This window comes from Schistocerca piceifrons, chromosome X (assembly GCF_021461385.2).
Source record: "Schistocerca piceifrons isolate TAMUIC-IGC-003096 chromosome X, iqSchPice1.1, whole genome shotgun sequence".
Classification (NCBI taxonomy): Eukaryota; Metazoa; Arthropoda; class Insecta; order Orthoptera; family Acrididae; genus Schistocerca; species Schistocerca piceifrons.
The window spans coordinates 844,307,410-844,326,997 of NC_060149.1; positions in this window are offsets into that span (position 1 = coordinate 844,307,410).

Genomic DNA, 19,588 nt, shown 5'->3' on the forward strand with positions numbered 1-19,588 from the left:
AGCTCCGGCTCGGGTGGTGGCCCGTCGGGCCACTGCCCACGCCCAGCTCTCCCCGTCACCTTCGCCATCACCGCCGCCACTGCCACCATCATCGTCATCGCCGCCGTCGCCTTCGCCTTCACCGTCACCGTCACCATCTCCGGCGCCGACTCCGGCCCCGGGACCTGCCCCTCCCCGCCACATTCCCGTTGTTCCCGTCTCCCACACCTCCTCCTCCGCCGTCAAGCGCCCCTGTGGCACTCCTGCTTCCTCTGCTTCCAAAAAGGCTGCGCCTCGTCCTCCTTCCCCCACCCATGATGCCATGGAAGTCTCCCCGCCTGTCCCTGCCCCCTCTTCCTCCTCCTCTCTCCCTTCCTCCTACCGCTACCTCCTCTCCCGTCCTGATCCCTCTCTCCTTGAAGCCCGGAACCTCACCCTCTTCCTTCGCCAGCATTGTCCTGGTGCCCCCATCTCCCTCCTCACTCCTCGCCGAGATTCGGTCCTCATCTCCTCCCCCAGCCCAACCCTCCACACTTACCTCCTTTCCCGCATCCCTGTCACCCGCTTTGGCCCTCATGCCTCTCTCACCCCAGCTCCTTCACCACCTCCCTCCCGCCAACCCCAACCTCCGCGTCGCCCGCCAACTCTCACCGCCATGATCACTCGGCTTAGTCCAGTGATCACGGAGGAGGAGGTGTTGGCGGAGCTCCAGGCGCATCCCCTTTTGGAGGTGCGTGCGGTTCGCCGCATACATAACGCTGCCCGCCCCACCCGCCTTATGCGGGTTTTTTCTGAGCACGCCCCCTCCATTGACCGTCTCCTGAAGGAGGGTGCCCTCCTTTTTAACCAGCGGTACAAGGTCGACCCCTCCCGTTCCCCTCCTCAATCCCTGCGCTGCCAGAGGTGTCTGCGCTATAACGCGCACCCCACAGCTGAGTGCCGCGAGGCCCCCACCTGCCCGCATTGTCGGCAAGCGCACTTCCTCAGGCAGTGCCCTAACCTCCAATCCCCTCCTTCCTGCAATACCTGCAATCTCCCCCATCCCACCTACTCCCAAAAGTGTAAAGCCCGACCCCTTCCAACCACTCCTGAACTCACCGTCCCTGTCCGTCCCCTGGACGCCCCCACCCCTCCTGGCAATTCCCTTCGTCCCCCCCCCCCCACCGCTGAGGACATCATCAGGTTCCTTACCATCGTCCTCCAGAATGTTCATCCCTTTCAGCGCCCACACACCCTCCAACAGATCTCCCTCGCCGCCCGTTCCATATTCCAACTCAAGATGTACGCCACCTACTCCAACAACCAGGCCCATTTCACCTTCTCCCGCCTTGACACCCTCGTCTAAATCCCTATCATGGCGCGACAGCAACGTATCTTTTTCAACAACATCCGCTCCCTACCCGCCAACAGGAACCTCTTCCTGCACACCCTTGCCACCCACCGTGTGGATGCCTTCCTCCTTAACGAAACCTTCCTCCAACCCCACCACACCATTCACACTTCGCCCTACCTCCTCCACCGCTCCGATAATCCCCTCTCAATTGCGCGTGGCGGAGTTGCCATTGGTCACCACCACCAGATCCCCGTTCGGCTCCAACCTCTCCTTCCCGACCCCACCGAACACCTGATCCTTAGTCTCTTCTTCCCCGGCCTTACCGTTACCTGCGCCACCATCTATGTCCGCCCCAACGCTCCTATTCCCTTCGACTTCCTCTCCCACGTCGATCGTACCTTTTCCTCCTACGTGATCGCCGCCGACCTCAACATCCATAGTCGTTCCGCTGCCCAGTTACGGCGATGGCATCGATTCCTCTCCACCCTTCAAGGTGACCTCGTCCCCATCCCCCGGCATACCCGTCCTGAATCCAACTCCACTCCTGATGTTATCCTCTCCTCCCCCAACCTCCTTGGCCGCATAACGGTGGATGTCCTGGAGCCTATTGGTAGCGACCATCTCCCTGTCCTCCTCACCGTTTCAGACGGTCGTCGCCCTCGCCCCGACCCTCGTACTGACCCTCCCCCTAAGTATGTCCACGACTATTCCCGAGCCGACTGGAATGCCTACTGGGATACCCTTTCCACCCAGGTCGATAGCCACCCTCTCACCTACCACCACCCTGACGATGTCACCCATGCCGCTTCCTTTCTCCAGCAGACCTTGTCTGAGGCCGTGGAGGCCCACGTTCCTACTGTCGCCATCCACCCCCACCGTCCTACCTTACCCCCACAGGCCGTTCTCCTCCTCCGTGAATCCCGTCGTCTCTACCGTGCCTTCCTCCGCACGCGTGACCCGGACACACTACGACGCCACCGGCAACTCCAGCGACACGTTCGTAATTTGCTCGCGGCTAAGAAACGCCGGGACTGGCGACAGACATGCACCCGTTTAAATGCAACCCTACCAATCAACTCGTCCAAGTTCTGGACGGCCTTCCGTCGCCTTACCGGAACTAAACCCTCCCCCTACTATCCTCTTCTCCACGATGATCACCCCTTCCCTGACACCCTTAGTAAGACCAATCACTTTGCCTCCTACCTCTCCGATGTCTTCTCCATCCCCGACGATCCCCAGTTCGATTACTCCCTCTTCCCGGTTATCCGCGATCGAACTGACACCTCTGTCCCTCCCCTCGCTCCTGGTTTCCAGTACTTGGACAACATTACACACACGGAACTCAATGCCCCTATCACTACACAGGATCTCATTGTTACACTCCGCACCAAACGCAACACCGCTCCTGGTCACGATCGTGTCACCTACCGTCACCTTCGTGAAGCTCCTGTCTCTTTCCACTCCACCCTGGCCAGGCTCTACAATGTCGTCCTGTCCACCGGTTACTACCCCGACCTGTGGAAAACCTCCCGTATCCTCATGTTCCTTAAACCTGGCAAACCGCCGTCCGCCATCTCCTCCTACCGTCCCATCAGCCTTACCTCGGTCTTCAGCAAGGTCCTGGAATCTATCCTCACCCGTCGCATCCACCAGCATCTCCGCCAGCGCCGCCTCCTTCCCGTCACCCAGTGTGGCTTTCGGCCGTCCTTCTCTTCCGACGACCTTCTCCTTCACCTCACTCATCTCCTTTCCGAACAGCTTAATTCCCGCCGCTCCGCAATCTTCCTCTCCCTGGACCTCGAACGTGCATATGACCGCGTATGGCATTCCGGTCTCCTCTTCAAGCTCCAAACCTTCGCCCTTCCCATTAACTACGTCCGTCTGATCGGCTCCTTTCTCTCCCGCCGTCCTTCCTATGTCACCATCCATAACACCGATTCCTACACCTTTTTCCCCTCCGCCGGTGTGCCCCAAGGCTCCGTCCTCTCCCTCCTTCTGTACCTGTTGTACACGGCGGACATGCCGCCGCCGTCACCCCCCGTCCACCTTCTCCAGTTTGCCAATGACACCACCTTCCTTGCCCTTGCCCCCACCCTACAGCGCTCCCAACGCCTTCTCCAATCCCATCTCGACCGGTTCACCGCTTGGTGCAACCAGTGGTTGCTCAAGGTCAATCCTTCCAAAACCCAGGCGATCATTGTAGGCAAAACCACCCCTTCCTTCCGCCTCCTTGATTTCTATCTCACCGTCTATGACCGTCCCATCGCCCTCACTCCCACCCTTAAGTACCTTGGCGTCACCCTCGGTCGTCGCCTCTCCTGGACTCCCCATCTCCAGACAATCCAAGCCAAGGCACGTTCCCGCCTCCGTCTCCTCAAGCTCCTTTCCGGCCGTACGTGGGGTCTGGACCCCTCCACCATCCTCCACACCTATAAATCCCTCATCCGCCCTATCCTTTGTTATGCCCATCCAGCATGGATCTCCGCTCCCCCTACCTTTTATAAATCCCTCCAAATCCTTGAACGCCATGCTCTCCGCCTCGCCTATCGCATCCGTCTCCCCTCCCCCACGCGGATCCTCTACGATCTCATCCCCTTCCCCCACCTCCTCCTTTTCCTTGAAAGGATACGGATCCTGTACACCTCCCGCAAACTCGATCCTCCTCACCCGCTCGTCTCCCCGATCCTCTGCCACCCCCGCCCGCTGCCGCGCCTGTATTCGCACGTCCCACCCGGTCTCCACCTCTCCACCCTCCTTACCCTCTCCCAAGGTGGCTTCCGCCAGCTCCCCCTCCCTGATGATGCCCTCCTCCCTTCCATCTACCCCTCCTACGAACTTTGATCCTCCCGCCCTCCTCCTGTACTTACTCCTCCGTGCACCCTCCCTCCCTCCTCTCCCTTTTTCCTCCCTCCTCCTTTTCTCCCCCCCTCCTCCCCCGGGCCTCCCCTCCCCTGTTCCTCTCCTCCTGCCCCCGACTCCTCAGCCATTGGCATCCTTTTTCTCCCCTCTCCCCCACCTCCCCCTTCTACCCCTCTTGGCAGGTCCCCGGACTCGCACACGTTACGTGGACATTCGCGCGCCGGAGGTCGCCGCCATCAGTGTTTTGTGTGTTTAGTGTTTAATGTTTAGTGTTCACCGTCCCCTCCATCGTTCACCAGTGCCATCATCATCTTCAGTGGTTGTGCGTCGTCTCATCAGCTAGCAGTGTGGATTATCGACGAGTGTGAACGGCTCCGTGATTGTCTCTATGTGTCTCCTGTTTTATTGCCCACCGCTCTGTGACTTATGTGTCTTCTCACTGTTTTTGCTGCTTGTGTCTTCTATGGCTGAAGAGCAGCGTAGTGTGCTGCTGACAGCCTGCCTGTTGTACAGGTTTTAAAATAACAATAAAGTAAAAAAAAAAACTCCGATTACTCAGTCTGTACCAGTCTGCATTAGTCTGCATTAGTCTGCACCAGTCTGCGCCTAATAAGATTATCATATTCCTGTACATAGCCATGGAGATAAATGTATAGACACTTTTGTCAAGTATCAGAGATATATGTGAGAATAAGATTAACGTACCAATACCAAAGGAACTTCAGATTGTCAATTGTAAATAGCATCCACAATCAAGTTAAGTAATGTTTATGCTTATTATTATTTTAATAAATTTGTGTGAAAATTAATCAAGTTCTGTTTAAAGTTGGTCACCGTCAATCTGCTACTCTAAGCGTGCAAGTGGCATTTCTATCGTCTGACCTAACGGCAGAAGATAAACACGCCACGAAAAGACCACGAGACATATTGCTGACACTCGCCTACTTCGTTAGAGCGACAAGTCAAATAACCTGATGGTGTGTGTACCGAAGGTCTTACAGTACGCACCCCACACCCCACAATCTTACTTTCTCGTGGTTCGCTTTTCCGCTTCAACTGATCGTAACCTAATCATTGAAAACTAAGTGCAAATAAATTGTTATCTTCTATCGCCACTGCCAGAATGAATTCACAAAACTTCCTACGTTGCTGTTTACCACCATGATGAAGGTCGTGTAGCAGTCGAATCCTGTGTTGCTTGAGCATGACTGATAGGTTGTGGACACGCTGTCAAAGGCAAGATTCTGGGTTCGAGTTCCGGCTCAGCAAGTAGTTCTAATATGCCAGGAAGTTTCAAGATAAATATTTTTCCGTGATGCGGTCGTAATAAGTTGTCCAATCATCAATTATCGCTGCTATACGGATGAAATCCTGCTGGGCACTAATCTGACACAGAATTGCGTTAGCAGGCTCATTCGCCCTTGTCTGACAGGACCATACGTTCTGCACAGTTTGAACACACTTTCTTGCTGACATTTCGCCCTTTGCCGTCACAGGGCCATAGCGGTACTTGCTTTCACGTTTTTTCTCCATCTGCTTGTAATCTCGTTCACTTCTTTCTTGTACGCTGTTCTCAAAAATTTACCGAATTCGCATCATGAACTCTGAATGTAGCGGGCTTCACCACCGATATGGTATGCCAATTGCTATGCGATAGAACAAAAGAATTCATGAAGAAGTATTTATTGGTGGAATCTCTGTGAAAACGTTAGCAGGCATCCCAACAATTCCGACGTGTGGAATGTAACGAAGCAAAGCAACTATCTGTACATAGACAAATTGCAGCCAGCTGGAAGAATATACGAATTGTCTGGCTTCTACGAGTGTAGGGTCTCTTGCAGATTTAATACTAGTTGGAATATCTTATTATTCCTTATTTCAAACTTTATTTGAAGTCGATTTGTATCTCTTTCTGCAAATTTAATACTTGTTTGAGCATCCAGTTATTCTTCGGTTCATCTTTTTCTCGAATTGTAATTTTGGAACGTACTGAAAATCATCACTTATACATCCCCGGATGAGAACCGGTGATAACAACAAGAACTACTACTCAGAACATATTACGCTCTTGGCAGCATCGAGAATTTTGTCGTTAGACCTGACAAAGGATAATGCCCATCCCTGAGTCTAGTTCTTATTCGCAAGACATAAAAGCGTAGAAACCGGTAGCGCTTTCCACTTCCACTGGTGAGTGACGTGAACGTCCGTTATGATAGCTGGAATGCTGCAGATACGTCCTAACCGCAATTTGGTTTACGAAGGGCAAAGAATGTAAGACGTATAGTAAAAAGAAATTTATAAACGAAAGTGTAGCTACAAGATAACAGACGCTTGTTTGACTTTCCATTTTCACATTGGGAATAAGTCATTTTTATTAGAAAAAATTACACGTTACACCTAACGTGTACTCTGCCAACGTGGATACGTGTAACGATTTTGAGTGTAAAATAAATAATACACTCTATGGACTGACATCTTGGTTGAGTATTACAAGATAACAGTGTCAAACGATAGATGATTATTTATTCATATAATGAAGACAGATACAAATATTCTTATAGTCATGCTCATACCGTAGACAATTGGAAGGAAGATGAAGTCCATGGCATAAGTTTGAATATGGATTCTAACATGATCAGTCCCACTGAAAAAGTATGCAAATGCTGTGAGGTCAGTAGCCAGTATATGACGGATAACTCATAATGGTTTCCTGTTAAATTTGTCTAGCGCTGTAATTCAACCATTCTTAGTGTACGGTTGGTTTTTTTAAGACAGCGGTTCGGCAAACGTACTCTTAAAACGTAAAAGGTGTCAGTTAGAATGCCGAAGAGTATATCTTGGGGCGTTGGCTCCATTTCTAGAGACGTGTGAAGAAATGTGGAGATTTCTGTTTGTGAATTTCATTTGAAGAACATGATATCCCAAAGTGAAATAGCGAAATTAAATGCTACGTACGTTCACCGGACAATATATTTGTCAACCCCTTTAAAAAGCACAGTGGGTGCTTTGGAGCGCTGTTGAGGTTGTAGAACTGGTTCCAGGTGGTAGCCCAGTAAGGTGGGTCGACATAGAGACATGAATGCAGGAAAGACGCATCACGCCTGGAGGTGCCCAATATTACATCGTGAACGCAAATGGTAACTTTGTTGGTCTAAAAGTGCTGACTGTCCAGTGTGTCTACAAGGAATGGTACACTACTCGCAGCCATGTAATACGGTTTAAGAACGTTGGTAGTAGAAAGATTCTCAGCAACAGGGACCAGAGACGAGAGTTACACGTTGTAAGTGATAATCTGTTTCAAGTCCGACAAGAATTTCTGGTGTCGATGAAGGCAGGCCCATCAGAACAACTTTCCGAGAGATTCTTTTGAAGGCAACAGCATGCGATGCACATTTAGTTGGATTTTTCGAACGCTGCGAGGTGTCGAATGCACCGATGACCCAAAGAGGCGCTTAATCCTTGGTGTGAGGAGGGTGTCGGTAAGATCGAAGGTGATTCTCTCACTCTTTGCGGGTATTTTCATACCTTTACTTGTATCCACTGATTTAAGTTGGCAAAAACATGGACCAGGATGAAATTCACTTGCCCGCTAAATGTCCCGATTTTAATTCCATAGAATATGCCTGGTGCCATCTGAGACAGCGAGTGAACCTTAGCAGTCAACATTCCCACCATCTGGTAAATCTCGCGGGACCTATCCGTTGGATATGGATTCTAACATGATCAGTCCCACTGAAAAAGTAGGCAAATGCTGAGAGGTCAGTAGCCTGTATATGACTGATAACTCATAATGGTTTCCTGTTAAATTTGTCTAGGGCTTCAGCGGGATATGGCACACCCGAAGGATCTTGTGGCCTCGCTTCCTTACCGAATAGAAGCCGTCACGACGATTAGAGGCGGTGCTAACGTAACTTCTGCTGGAAGGTACTAATTTTTTGTTTGGTGTGTTTAAATTCTGCTTGAGACAAAAGAGAATAACTGTAGAGGAGTGACTTCGTCAATTTAGTGGATTCCATCTCTTAGTGTGGAACGCGTTTGATTGCAGTTAGTTTGCCTCTGCTGTGCTGTAAGTATTCTTCAAAGAGGACTTCAGCGGTGTACGATATGTGGAATCTGATTAAACAGTAACAATATAACTGCGCCGCAAACCACTGTCGTGCCTTCAGGAGAAACGTCTACCGGACTACTCACAATGTGCTGGTTAATTTAAAACGTGTAGAAAGAAATGTTTTGCTGAACTTGTAGAGGTGTCCATATCATGTAAATTATTCTTAGTTTATTATGTACAATCTTGAATAAAAGAACCTTACTCTTAGCCCATTTTAGCATATAATGACCATGAGTGCGTAGTGTCAAAGAAGCTACCGAAGTAGTTATGTATGGAAAAGTCTAGATGCCTACAGGAAAGAGAAGCTAAATGAAATTGTCATGTGTAAGAATACTTTTATTTTATAGATAACAGTAAGAATGAATTTCAAAAGCTGAATTCTATCACTTACAAAATAAGATACCTAAATACTGGGCATAATACAAGATAGATGAGACATGTGGCTCGTAACTAATGCATTTATGTATGGAATTTTGAGTCAATATAACTGCCACTGAGGGTTGTTTCTCCAGCTAGATGGTTCCTTACTTCCCGCTTGGAAATGCTTACTGATGCACGTATTTTTCTAAGTTTGTCGTAGAAATAGTAAGCATACAGCTCTTCACACTCGTCACAGACGCCTTATTTTCACTTTCTGTTTGATACAGGGTGGTATACTTGCTGTCCATGGCTACATCCTTAGCCTACGCTGCCCTACTACTGGACGCTACTAACTGCTTGTTCGTGAAAACCGTCATCCCAGTTTAGTGCCACACGCTTCGTTTTCTCATTCTTTCCTGAGACATCATATTGAATTTGTTCTGTTCATTAGATCCTACATTATTCTTCGAGATTTTTCCTATTGCTTCTGCCTAATCTTGGTATTATTTATGCTACACTGGATGATCAGAAGTTTTTTGACAGCCGTATAGTTGTCAGCATACGAAGCGCACTCCACACAGAAGGATAGAACCTGAGAATGACAGTGTGCAATTATTAATTAAGTATATATATAGTTAAGCCTCACCGACCACTTGACCATCTTCTTCTTCTGTGCGAATGCACAAACGGTACCTGAACTCTTACGGGAATCGGCAACGCGCCTCGAGTAATGAGTATAATGGGAGGGGGCACTATGAATGTGGTGCGGGACAATACGTTGAGAATGTGGGTTCCGCAGGAGGCGTGCCAGAGATAAATCCCTGCAGTCGCGCTATCCTCTGTGTCCTCGGCGGCTCAGATGGATAGAGCGTCTGCTATGTAAGCAGGAGATCCCGGGTCCGAGTCCCAGTCGGGGCACACATTTTCATCTGTCCCGGTTGACGTATGTCAACGCCTGTAAGCAGCTAAGGGCGTTCATTTCATTGTAATTATATCAAGGTATATTACTGCTGACGGCAGGTTACTCTCACAAACTTATCGTATACGTGTATTTCGTTTACATGTATGAACAGTCAGTTCAAATACATTATGCCTTATACCTTGTTTTCAGTGCCAAGGGTTGGTTTTTATTTTATTTGAAGCCACAACAAGAGCATTGCCATAAAGGTTGTTGTAAATAATTTTATGCGAATATGTTACAATGTGTAATGCTAGTGTTCACTAAAATGTTCGTCATATACCGCTGCATCGATGGTTTAATGGTAAATGTATTTCACTAGTTCTCTCCGTCACCTTACAGGTACCTGAAGGCAATTAAATGAGAAACCGTCAGGTAGTAATGATTCATTTTATCAGCAACTCTTGATGGACTTAAAATATGGCATTTTTCAATTATTTAAAAAATTTACACGCGATGTATCGTCTGTACACTGAAACAATATTTTATGTGAATAGAAAAGAACGTTATTAAATATTTCATTTAGTGTTAATGTATGTTCACTAATGAGCCAAAACATTATAACGTGCTGGCCCAGCCTTAGACCGGAATACAGCAACTATCCAACCTGCCACGGTTTCGAAACGTCCTTGAGAGGTTTCCGAAGATACGTGGCACCAGATGTCTACGAACAGGTAACGCAGTCCCAGTAAGTTAGGGGTCGGTAGTTTCTGGGCGCGGAGCCAGCCCCACCAGCGACCTGGATTTGTCCCATCGTGTTCACATCAGACGCATTTGGTGGTCTACACAGCAACGTGAATTCACTAGCAAGTTTCTTTGAACACTGGAGCGCGGTCTGGGCCATGTGACAAGGACAGTTATCCTGCTGCAAAATGCCATCGCTGTCAGGAGACATGAACCATGAAGGAATGCAAGTGGTCCGATATAATGTTCGCCTAGTTCAAAGGTGGCACGGTGCTATCGATTACTGGGGACTGATGATCTCAGATGTTAAGTCCCATAGTGCTTAGAGCCATTTGAACCATCGATTACTACCACAGAGCCGGCCGGTGTGGCCGTGCGGTTCTAGGCGCTTCAGTCTGGAACCGCGTGACCGCTACGGTCGCAGGTTCGAATCCTGTCGGGCATGGATGTGTGTTATGTCCTTAGGTTAGTTAGGTTTAAGTAGTTCTAAGTTCTAGGGAACTGATGACCACAGATGTTAAGTCCCATAGTGCTCAGAGCCATTTGAACCATTTTGAACTACCACAGACCCCACGAAAACCTAGATGAATGTCTCCAAAATATAAACCTGCCCCCACCGATTTGCGTCCATGTCACAGTGTACGTTTCAAGCAGCCTTTAGGTTGGATAACGGCTTATCCAGACACAAACCCTAGACCTGATGTAACAAGACACACATTTCATCCGTCCAGGTGACACATTTCCACTGATCCACGGTTCAAGCTAGACGGGCCCGTGCCCACTGCAATGTAACTGACGATGTAGTTGAGTGAACATGGGAACGATTATAGTCGTTTGCTGCGGAGCGTCATATTCTATAATGTGCGTTGTACCGTGTACTTCGAAACATTTGTGCTTGCACCACAGTTGTGCTCTGACGTCAAAACTTTAACAGATATCCGCCTGTACTGCTTTACCTAGCGGGCAAGCCTCTGAGGTCCGCGTTCTGTGACGGGGCGTGGACGTCCAGCACCTTTTCGTTTCCTCGTTATTTCATCGTCCTTCAACCAGTTTCCACAGATGATAATTCTCAGGCCTCAGTCCATGACAATATGCTCTTTGTTAAAGTCGCTTATGACAGTGATTTGCTCCAACTACGGCTCGGATCGTTTCTAGAATGATCCCCTATTCATCTCTTAATTTTTTGTATAGAGGGTGTCCCATTTATCTTGACCACGCTAAATAACTGTTTGTCCAGAAGCAAATTACAAAATGATTCAAGCAACTGTTCTTTAGCCGTCAGGGGGACATCAATGAGCATGATTTTCTTCGTTGTAGCTTTGTTTTTTACAAAGATATGAACAGCGGTATGACTTTTTTAAATGGAACCCTATCTTTTTTATTACGTAATTCATTTCCTCTCCTAAACATCTATTCAAAAATATATCACAGTGTACCACTCACTGAAACACAACGTTATTAACTACATAACACAACACTGACGTTGACGCTCCAACCGCTTTGTGCAGGTACTCGGAGTAACGTGCTGACGATGACAGAGAACAAATGTAAACATAAGTAGATTGCACACCTGTCATTCCGTTAGCTATCGGCAGTTGCAGAGGCGTGTGAGTAGAATGTGCACCAACGAAGAGAAGGTAGAAATGCTACTCATCTATGGGGAATGTAAGTTAGCAGAACAGTAATTGCAATACTGTTTCCTTATGTACGGGTATATTTAGAACAGTAGTTCAGCCCTTTTAAATCCTGTTGTGTAGAGTAGGCATACAGTAAACGCTGTCCTTCTTACAAAGTGCATCGACATAACGCTTCTTTTATTGTTGTTGTTGAAGGTAGGCTAAATGCTACGCAGGCAGCGGAAGTGTACAGAGAACGATATCCTGACAAGAACCCACCTTCCCGACGAGTGTTTCTCGTCTTATTGCGACGCTTCAGGAAACGGGAAGTTTCAACCCACGACAACGCAATCGTCGTAGAACTCGCACAGACGAAGTTGCGGAAGTTACTGTTTTCGCTTCCGTTGCTATGAATACACAGGTGAGCACACGACAGCTTGAACACGAGATGTGTACATCGTATTCTTACATGTCAGCATTTCCATCCTTACTGTGTACACCTACATCAAGAATTGCGTGGGAATGATATCCAGAATCGTGTTCAGTTCTGTCAGTGGGCACCGCAGCAAATCCTCATCAACCCGAACTCCTTCTCCAATGCTCTATTTACCGACGAATGTTCCTTAGATGATGGCTTAGACAGGTGTAACACCAGCGTCAATGGAGAGTTAACGTCTGGTGTGGGATGCTTGGTACTACAATTATCCTTAGATGATGGCTTAGACAGGTGTAACACCAGCGTCAATGGAGAGTTAACGTCTGGTGTGGGATGCTTGGTACTACAATTATTGGCCCTTATTTCATCAATGGTGGTCTAAACGGCACAGCGTATGCCAATTTCCTCAGACGAATTCTTCCTCTTCTTCTGGATTAAGTGCCGCTAAGAACCAGAATGCTTATGTGGTATCAACACGATGGATGTCCAGCACATAATGCCTTGCGTGCGCGTCATCCTGCCAGATGGATTGGACGAGGAGGAACAGTTACTTGGCCTGCTAGGTCTCCTGATTTAAATCCTATGGACTTTTTTCCTTTGGGGATACATTAAAGACGTTGTCAGTCGCGATATTCCAACAACTACAGAGAACATGCAGGAACGTATCGTGCTTGCTTGTAATTCTCTTCAGCAGACAACATTGGAAGCAGTAAATAATTCTTTCATTCAACGAGTGCACCAGTGTATCGGTGTTCAGGGTCACCACTTTGAGCACCTTTGAATGTTCTACTGCTGGGCAATGGTACAGGAGAGTCAAAGTCAATTTGTGTTATGTTTTTACTTGGTTTTCGTTTTGTTTTCTGACAACTCCAGCAAGTGGACGAGTTTGTAATCCTGGGCTCAAAGTCAGTGTTGTGTTATGTAATTAATAAAGTTCTGTTTCAGTGAATGGTGCACTGTGATACATTTTTGAATAGGTTTTTAGGAGAGAAAATGAGTTACCGAATAAAAATACATGGTACCATTTAAAAAAGTCATACCGCGGTTTATATCTTTGTACAAAACAAAACTACAACGTAGACAATCATACTGACTCATGTCCCCTTGACGGCTAAAGAACTTTTGCTTGAATGAATTTGTAATCTGCATCTGGACAAACAGTTATTTAGGGTGGTCAAGATAAATGGGATACCTTGTATATACCTTAGAGGGTTACATCAGCACAGCGTCATCAGGTGGAATTCAATCTCACGGTGGACAATGGTCATAAAGTTCTGTCTCATCATTGTGGCCAGATTGTGTTTTTAGTGTATTACGTAACAGGCGTTAAATAATGTAACGCAACAACTTGTCACAGGGTTTACGAATCCGCGTGCTGGGAAATACGAAAAAACAATAGGAGAGGATGATAATAAAATCAGAAATGCGTGACAGACGAGCAGGAAGTTGGCACTAGGCGTGCGGGGCGACCCTGAGGAGCTAGGATAACGACCTGTGTTGGTGTGACGGTAGACAATGACTGAATGGCGGGCAGTTTGTACTAAAGGGAAGGGTGGAGTGTCGTGAATGCAGCACGGCGCCGTCCCCAGCCGCTGCCCGGCAATAACTTTGACAAAGTGTGTGATTTACTGGCCGGGCACAACTTTCGTGCTGCCGCTTGTTCTTACGGCCTTACTGCTGCATTAAAAGCACGGCTATTTTTTTCCTTTATTGCGCCTTCATCTTCTGTCTCTTTTAAGCAACGCTACTGTCTTTCTTTTCCGAGACACCAGTTTCCAAGTAATTCGGATACAAATAAAACCAAATATTGAAGTCCAGACGATGAACATAGACACAAGTGATAATTTTGTAACGAGCTGCAGCAACCATTAGTGTTGGGAAAGTGTTGTACCTAGCTCTGTAATAGAAGTTTAATAGACTCATGTATGGAAAAAACCAGAACACTTTGAACGAATAGAGATAGGACGTTGATACTCACAGGACATGTACATTAGTTCTGCAGAAATGATTAGCATTTGAACCATGTCGACCCGCGGGTGCAAGTTCACAGCTCGTGGCTTAGTGGCTAGCGCTGCTGCCTCTCACGCAGTCCCGGGTTCGATTCTCGCCAGGGTTGGGGGTTTTCTCTTCCCGGGGGACTGGGTGTTTGTGTTGTCCTCATCCTATCATTATCATTTGTGATAGGGACTAGATTGTATTGTGAAAAAAGATCGACTTGTGGGTGTTTGTGTTGTCCTCATCCTATCATCATCATTTGTGATAGGGACTAGATTGTATTGTGAAAAAAGATCGACTGTGTAAAAATTGGGGATTCGTACAGACCCTTATGACTGCGCAGCTGAGCGCCCCACAAACTAAACATCATCATCACCGCGGATGCGAGGTTAACATCGGTATCTCGGCGCAACACAATCTACCAGTAAAATGTCTGAGGCTCTCGATGATGCTGCAAATTGAACATAATAGATCACTGTGAGTTGAGCAGACGTGCAGACGCTTCGCAGACGTATGCGCACACCATACCGATACTGCCAAATTAATGAGTTTGACAGAGGGCGCATTATTGGTATGAGAGAATGTGATACAAATATCTGGGAAAACGCTGCTCATGTGGGACGAAGTGTTTTGGCATTGCAACGGATGTGTGCAGAATGCTTCACAGAAAGCAGCAGATGGGTCAAATCGCGCCACCCAGACCACCACCCGAGAAGATCTACAATTCGTCCGAATGGCATTGCAAGGCATATCTGCGTCCTTCTCATCTCTGGCGCAACAGCGGAACAGTGTAACACATCGTACACTGTCGGGGATGACAATACGTGCCTGTGGTGCCGGAGCAGGGGGCGGGATAGGATTTGTAGGCACGTTGGAAGGCATAAATGCAACAAAAAGCCAAAACCAAGACAAAAGCAAAGAAATGTTCTGCAACACGACCTGAAAACACTGATTAGCAAAGACAACAAGAAACTGTTAAACCAAAGCGAGCGCCCCTGCAAAGTAAAGACAAGACTTGTCGCCAGTTGTGGCGTCTTGCCCACTCTTAGCTAACAGCGTGCCTACGGGATGCAGCGTTCTCGGAATGCTACACAACAACTCAAAAAAATATTTGTAATTTTGTTTCTAGAATGCAATGGACAATACTTAAGTTTGAAGATCTACAAATAGGAGTCGCAAACGAGGGGCGACTTGCAATATCATTTTGAGTCCTTGATATGTGAATTGTTCAGGCAAGTTGGCACACGTGACAGATAACTAACGTCTGCGATCCGGTGCCGATCTGAGCGGCTGAGACTAACAGGAGCAACGTTTATATTCACTTCTTCCAGATGTCGGCGCGGTCCAATTCCGTGCATCATTGGCTGACGTTTCCTCACCGCCTTATCTGCTCTTGCCTTCCACATCTTCGTTCCAGCGCTTGTGGTTACGCCGGAACAGATGCAATGATTGACTTTAAGCAGAAAGTTTCAATAGGATGACTACAGGGTTTCACAAATGTACAGGTTCTGAAGAAGGGTACTAATAAATTTTACAAATCTGAGCAGACTGTGGTATACTACTCATCAGTACAATCCGTGACGAGAGTACTACTGCACTGAACTCCTGTCTCAATGATAGATTGATTCATACATTTTATGGATTCTTCCCGTCACTTGGATTGGGGTAATGAATTTTCAGGCTCCCACCGATGCTATACACCTTCCGGTGACTGTTCAGACATTGGACTATCTGGAGTTTCTGCATGTTGTGGACCAAAATAATCAACTTGTTGAATTTCGTGGTGAGGAAACCATTGTGCGACTAGACGTAAGATAGACTAAGCATAAGGTGTCAAAGCAGCGCATAGAAACCAGAGCACATCAGAACAACAAGATGATAACATGTGTGAGGTACAAGTTTCTTAAATCAGTGGGCCTGAATCCCTGCAATGATGTCGCACAGTATAACTGTCCCAGTAGAACATGATGGGCGAATTATATGACAGGAATCCTTTCCACATTAACCTTATGCTTCGACCACATTTAACAAGAACGTCGAAATTAGGACTGTCATCCAGCATGAAGACTCTTTAACCCTCACATGCAAGTTTCATATGTTTGGAAGGGGTATTACGGGAAAAGGATGTTTCTCCCACAGTGGAGCTGAAGCTTAAATGAAATGCTTTAGCATTCCTGTTTCAGGAGATACTACATGAACTTACCGGGCTTGAGATTAACTATACACATAATGTAACATCAACCCTTAAAATATATATCTCCACCTCGACCTCATTTTTTGGGGGTTTAGATACTACAGGAAGGGTCATAGATGAGCCATTCAATGGAACAGTGAAAGACTGCAAATGATCTACCGCTTGCATACCTCTGAAACTTTTTATGAGGTACTTTGAGGACATGCAGCAAATTATTATGAATGTGAAACAGGAACTTATTCATGTACAGAGTGCAACAGATAACAACTCATACATTCAAGAATCCCAAGAGGAGAATGGAATCATCATCAATAAAATAATATGGAAAAATGCCTCAGACCACTGTAGCATATGAGAATCATTTGAAGCTTTTATAAGTTCTGAATGCTAAGTTTCTGTTCATGGGAGCTTTTTGAATACCCAGTGCTAGCGATGACAATGTGGGCTATTAACACGTCTGCTGAATTGGAGACACCCAGATTCATCATACTTGAATTTCAGATTGGTAGAATGGGGAATATGTCAAATGTTTCCACTACATTTGGCCGTTGCAAGTTAACTGATACGAGAGTCAACTTGAATTCGGAATTCTATGCATATGACAATTTACTGCAACAGTGGGATGAAAGTGTATACAGTCCAGCAGTTGACATGTATATGAAGTTCTATGTTTGTTACTATGAAAACGTTGAAGAGGAAGGATATCTACTCAGCCTATAAAAATTCAAGCACCAATCATCGTAAAAGGCTGCTGAGAGCAGAACGAGACAGTTAAATAACGACCAATAGATGTACGAATTGGACTTCAATCTTCAGCAAATTTCCCAGAATGCACTGCAGCATATGCTCTAGTTCCACATGGCCGTGTACTTAAATATTGTCCACTCACTGGTGTTGTGCAGCGAGCTGTATAAGTGAACTGGTGTTGTACCATACCCAAAACATTTCACAATGTCATCTCAGAGTGTGAACATCATTGTGGATGTTCAAGTTTTCTACGATCATAAATGCAGAGGGTTCGTATTTAAAGATATTGTATTCATAACATTCACAGAAGATGCTGGTGCAGTAGAGACATTCCCAGCAAGCATTGCATCGCCGAGGTCTTTCAAGGATTTTAAGTGCAAAGTTCTTCCATGGACCGGCCGCGGTGGTCTAGCGGTTCTAGGCGCGCAGTCCGGAACCGCGCGACTGCTACGGTTGCAGGTTCGAATCCTGCCTCGGGCATGGATGTGTGTGATGTCCTGAGGTTGGTTAGGTTTAAGTAGTTCTAAGTTCTAGGGGACTGATGACCACAGATGTTAAGTCCCATAGTGCTCAGAGCCATTTGAACCACTTTTTTTTTTTCTTCCATGGAACTCACTGGGACGATCCTGGTACACCCCATAAAGATATAGTTTAATTGCTTCGATTATTTGATTGCACAGATACCATTATCTACATCAAAAGGGAGGAAAATATCACATGGATGCGTTGAATCTTCAAATACAGAGGTATTGAAGGCCTGGAAGTCTACAGGTTCCCTGCTGTCCATCAACTCAAGAAGAAGATGATGTGCCAAAATTGTGTTGTGTCCGCTTATGAAAATGTAAAATTCAGGTTGGATGAGAAATAAATGAATTTTTCCATTACAGTCTGTGTACTGTTTTACTGATTTCACCCTGCTCACACTTCAACAGCTTTGTCCATATACTATGTCTGTAGTTCTCTTCAAGCAAAGGTGACAATTTTAGACATGTCTGTGGTTCTCTGGAAGTGGACATGATTATATGCCTCCTGCTCCAATAAATTAATATGTTCACACTTTTGGAGAAATCTCATGGACCCAATACATATATTTTTTTATTCTGCGTCTTAAACTTCACCTCGTTAATGGCACTCATGTTGAAAAATAATGTCATGAGTGTGTCTTGCACACCCTTAAATATAAAATGCAATGGGGATACGTTTTCTGTAAATAACAGCAACAAAGACATATTGTAATCGAATTCATTTATTAAATTGTGACAGATATACAGATAAAATTTGGTTCTTGAGATACAATTTGATTCTTGTTTTCACAACGGAGATACAATTTCGTTCTTTCTCACAACACTAATACAATTGGGATCTTTTTCACATAATATTTTTCAACACCGAGGTACTTTTTTTACTTACACACTATTACTAAAACTTATAACATGAAAAACCCCTCACAGCACACCCAACATTAGCACTGGTTGAGCATTTACAATTCTTGGGTCACACAAGCACTGGCTGAAAATTTTCAGTTTTTTTGATGAGTAGCACTGGTTGAAAATATCCACAATTTTTTTTCCGATGGCCTCTGGGGTAAATATAGCTACACTAAAAACTAATCATACTTAGATGACTAGTAGCACATGAAACTTAAAACTATTCAATTTATATGAAGTGCAGGTACTGTTTACAAGTGTACACATTTTTAAGGGACATTTACAAGTAAACATTCTCTCAGCACACGTGGTTGCATATATATCTACATGATTTTTGGCCTATTTAGATTATCACTGAACACATGACATACATATATTACAAATGCACAAATATCTCAGCAAACATGGTATACATGTTATGGATATATATCTACTTTAAAAAATATTTACACTATCATGAAGGGATCATACCATTTTTAACACTACCAGTCCTTAGCAAATTGGCAATGGCCGATATTGTTAACCTTATGTGAAGGCCTTAGCCTGACCATGACTGTACCAAATGACAAGGAATTTGACTATAATTTCGTAATCGCAAAGTAAGTGAAACAGTGACAACAGCAGAGCAATGGGGTGTTGAACTTACACTCTGCTAATACAAAAGTAAACTAATTATATACACATGGCAAAATACGCTCCACCTAAGAAAACTAACCTCACTTGTTACCCTAACTGATCTAACACAGTTATTCTCAATATTATGCAGTAAGTTGCCATAGAAAACAACACAACAACTAACTCTTATGCAGTGCATTGAATGGCCAATAAATGTAGTAATATACACTGTCTCACATTAACAATAACATCGAATGGCCAATAAATGTAGTAATAC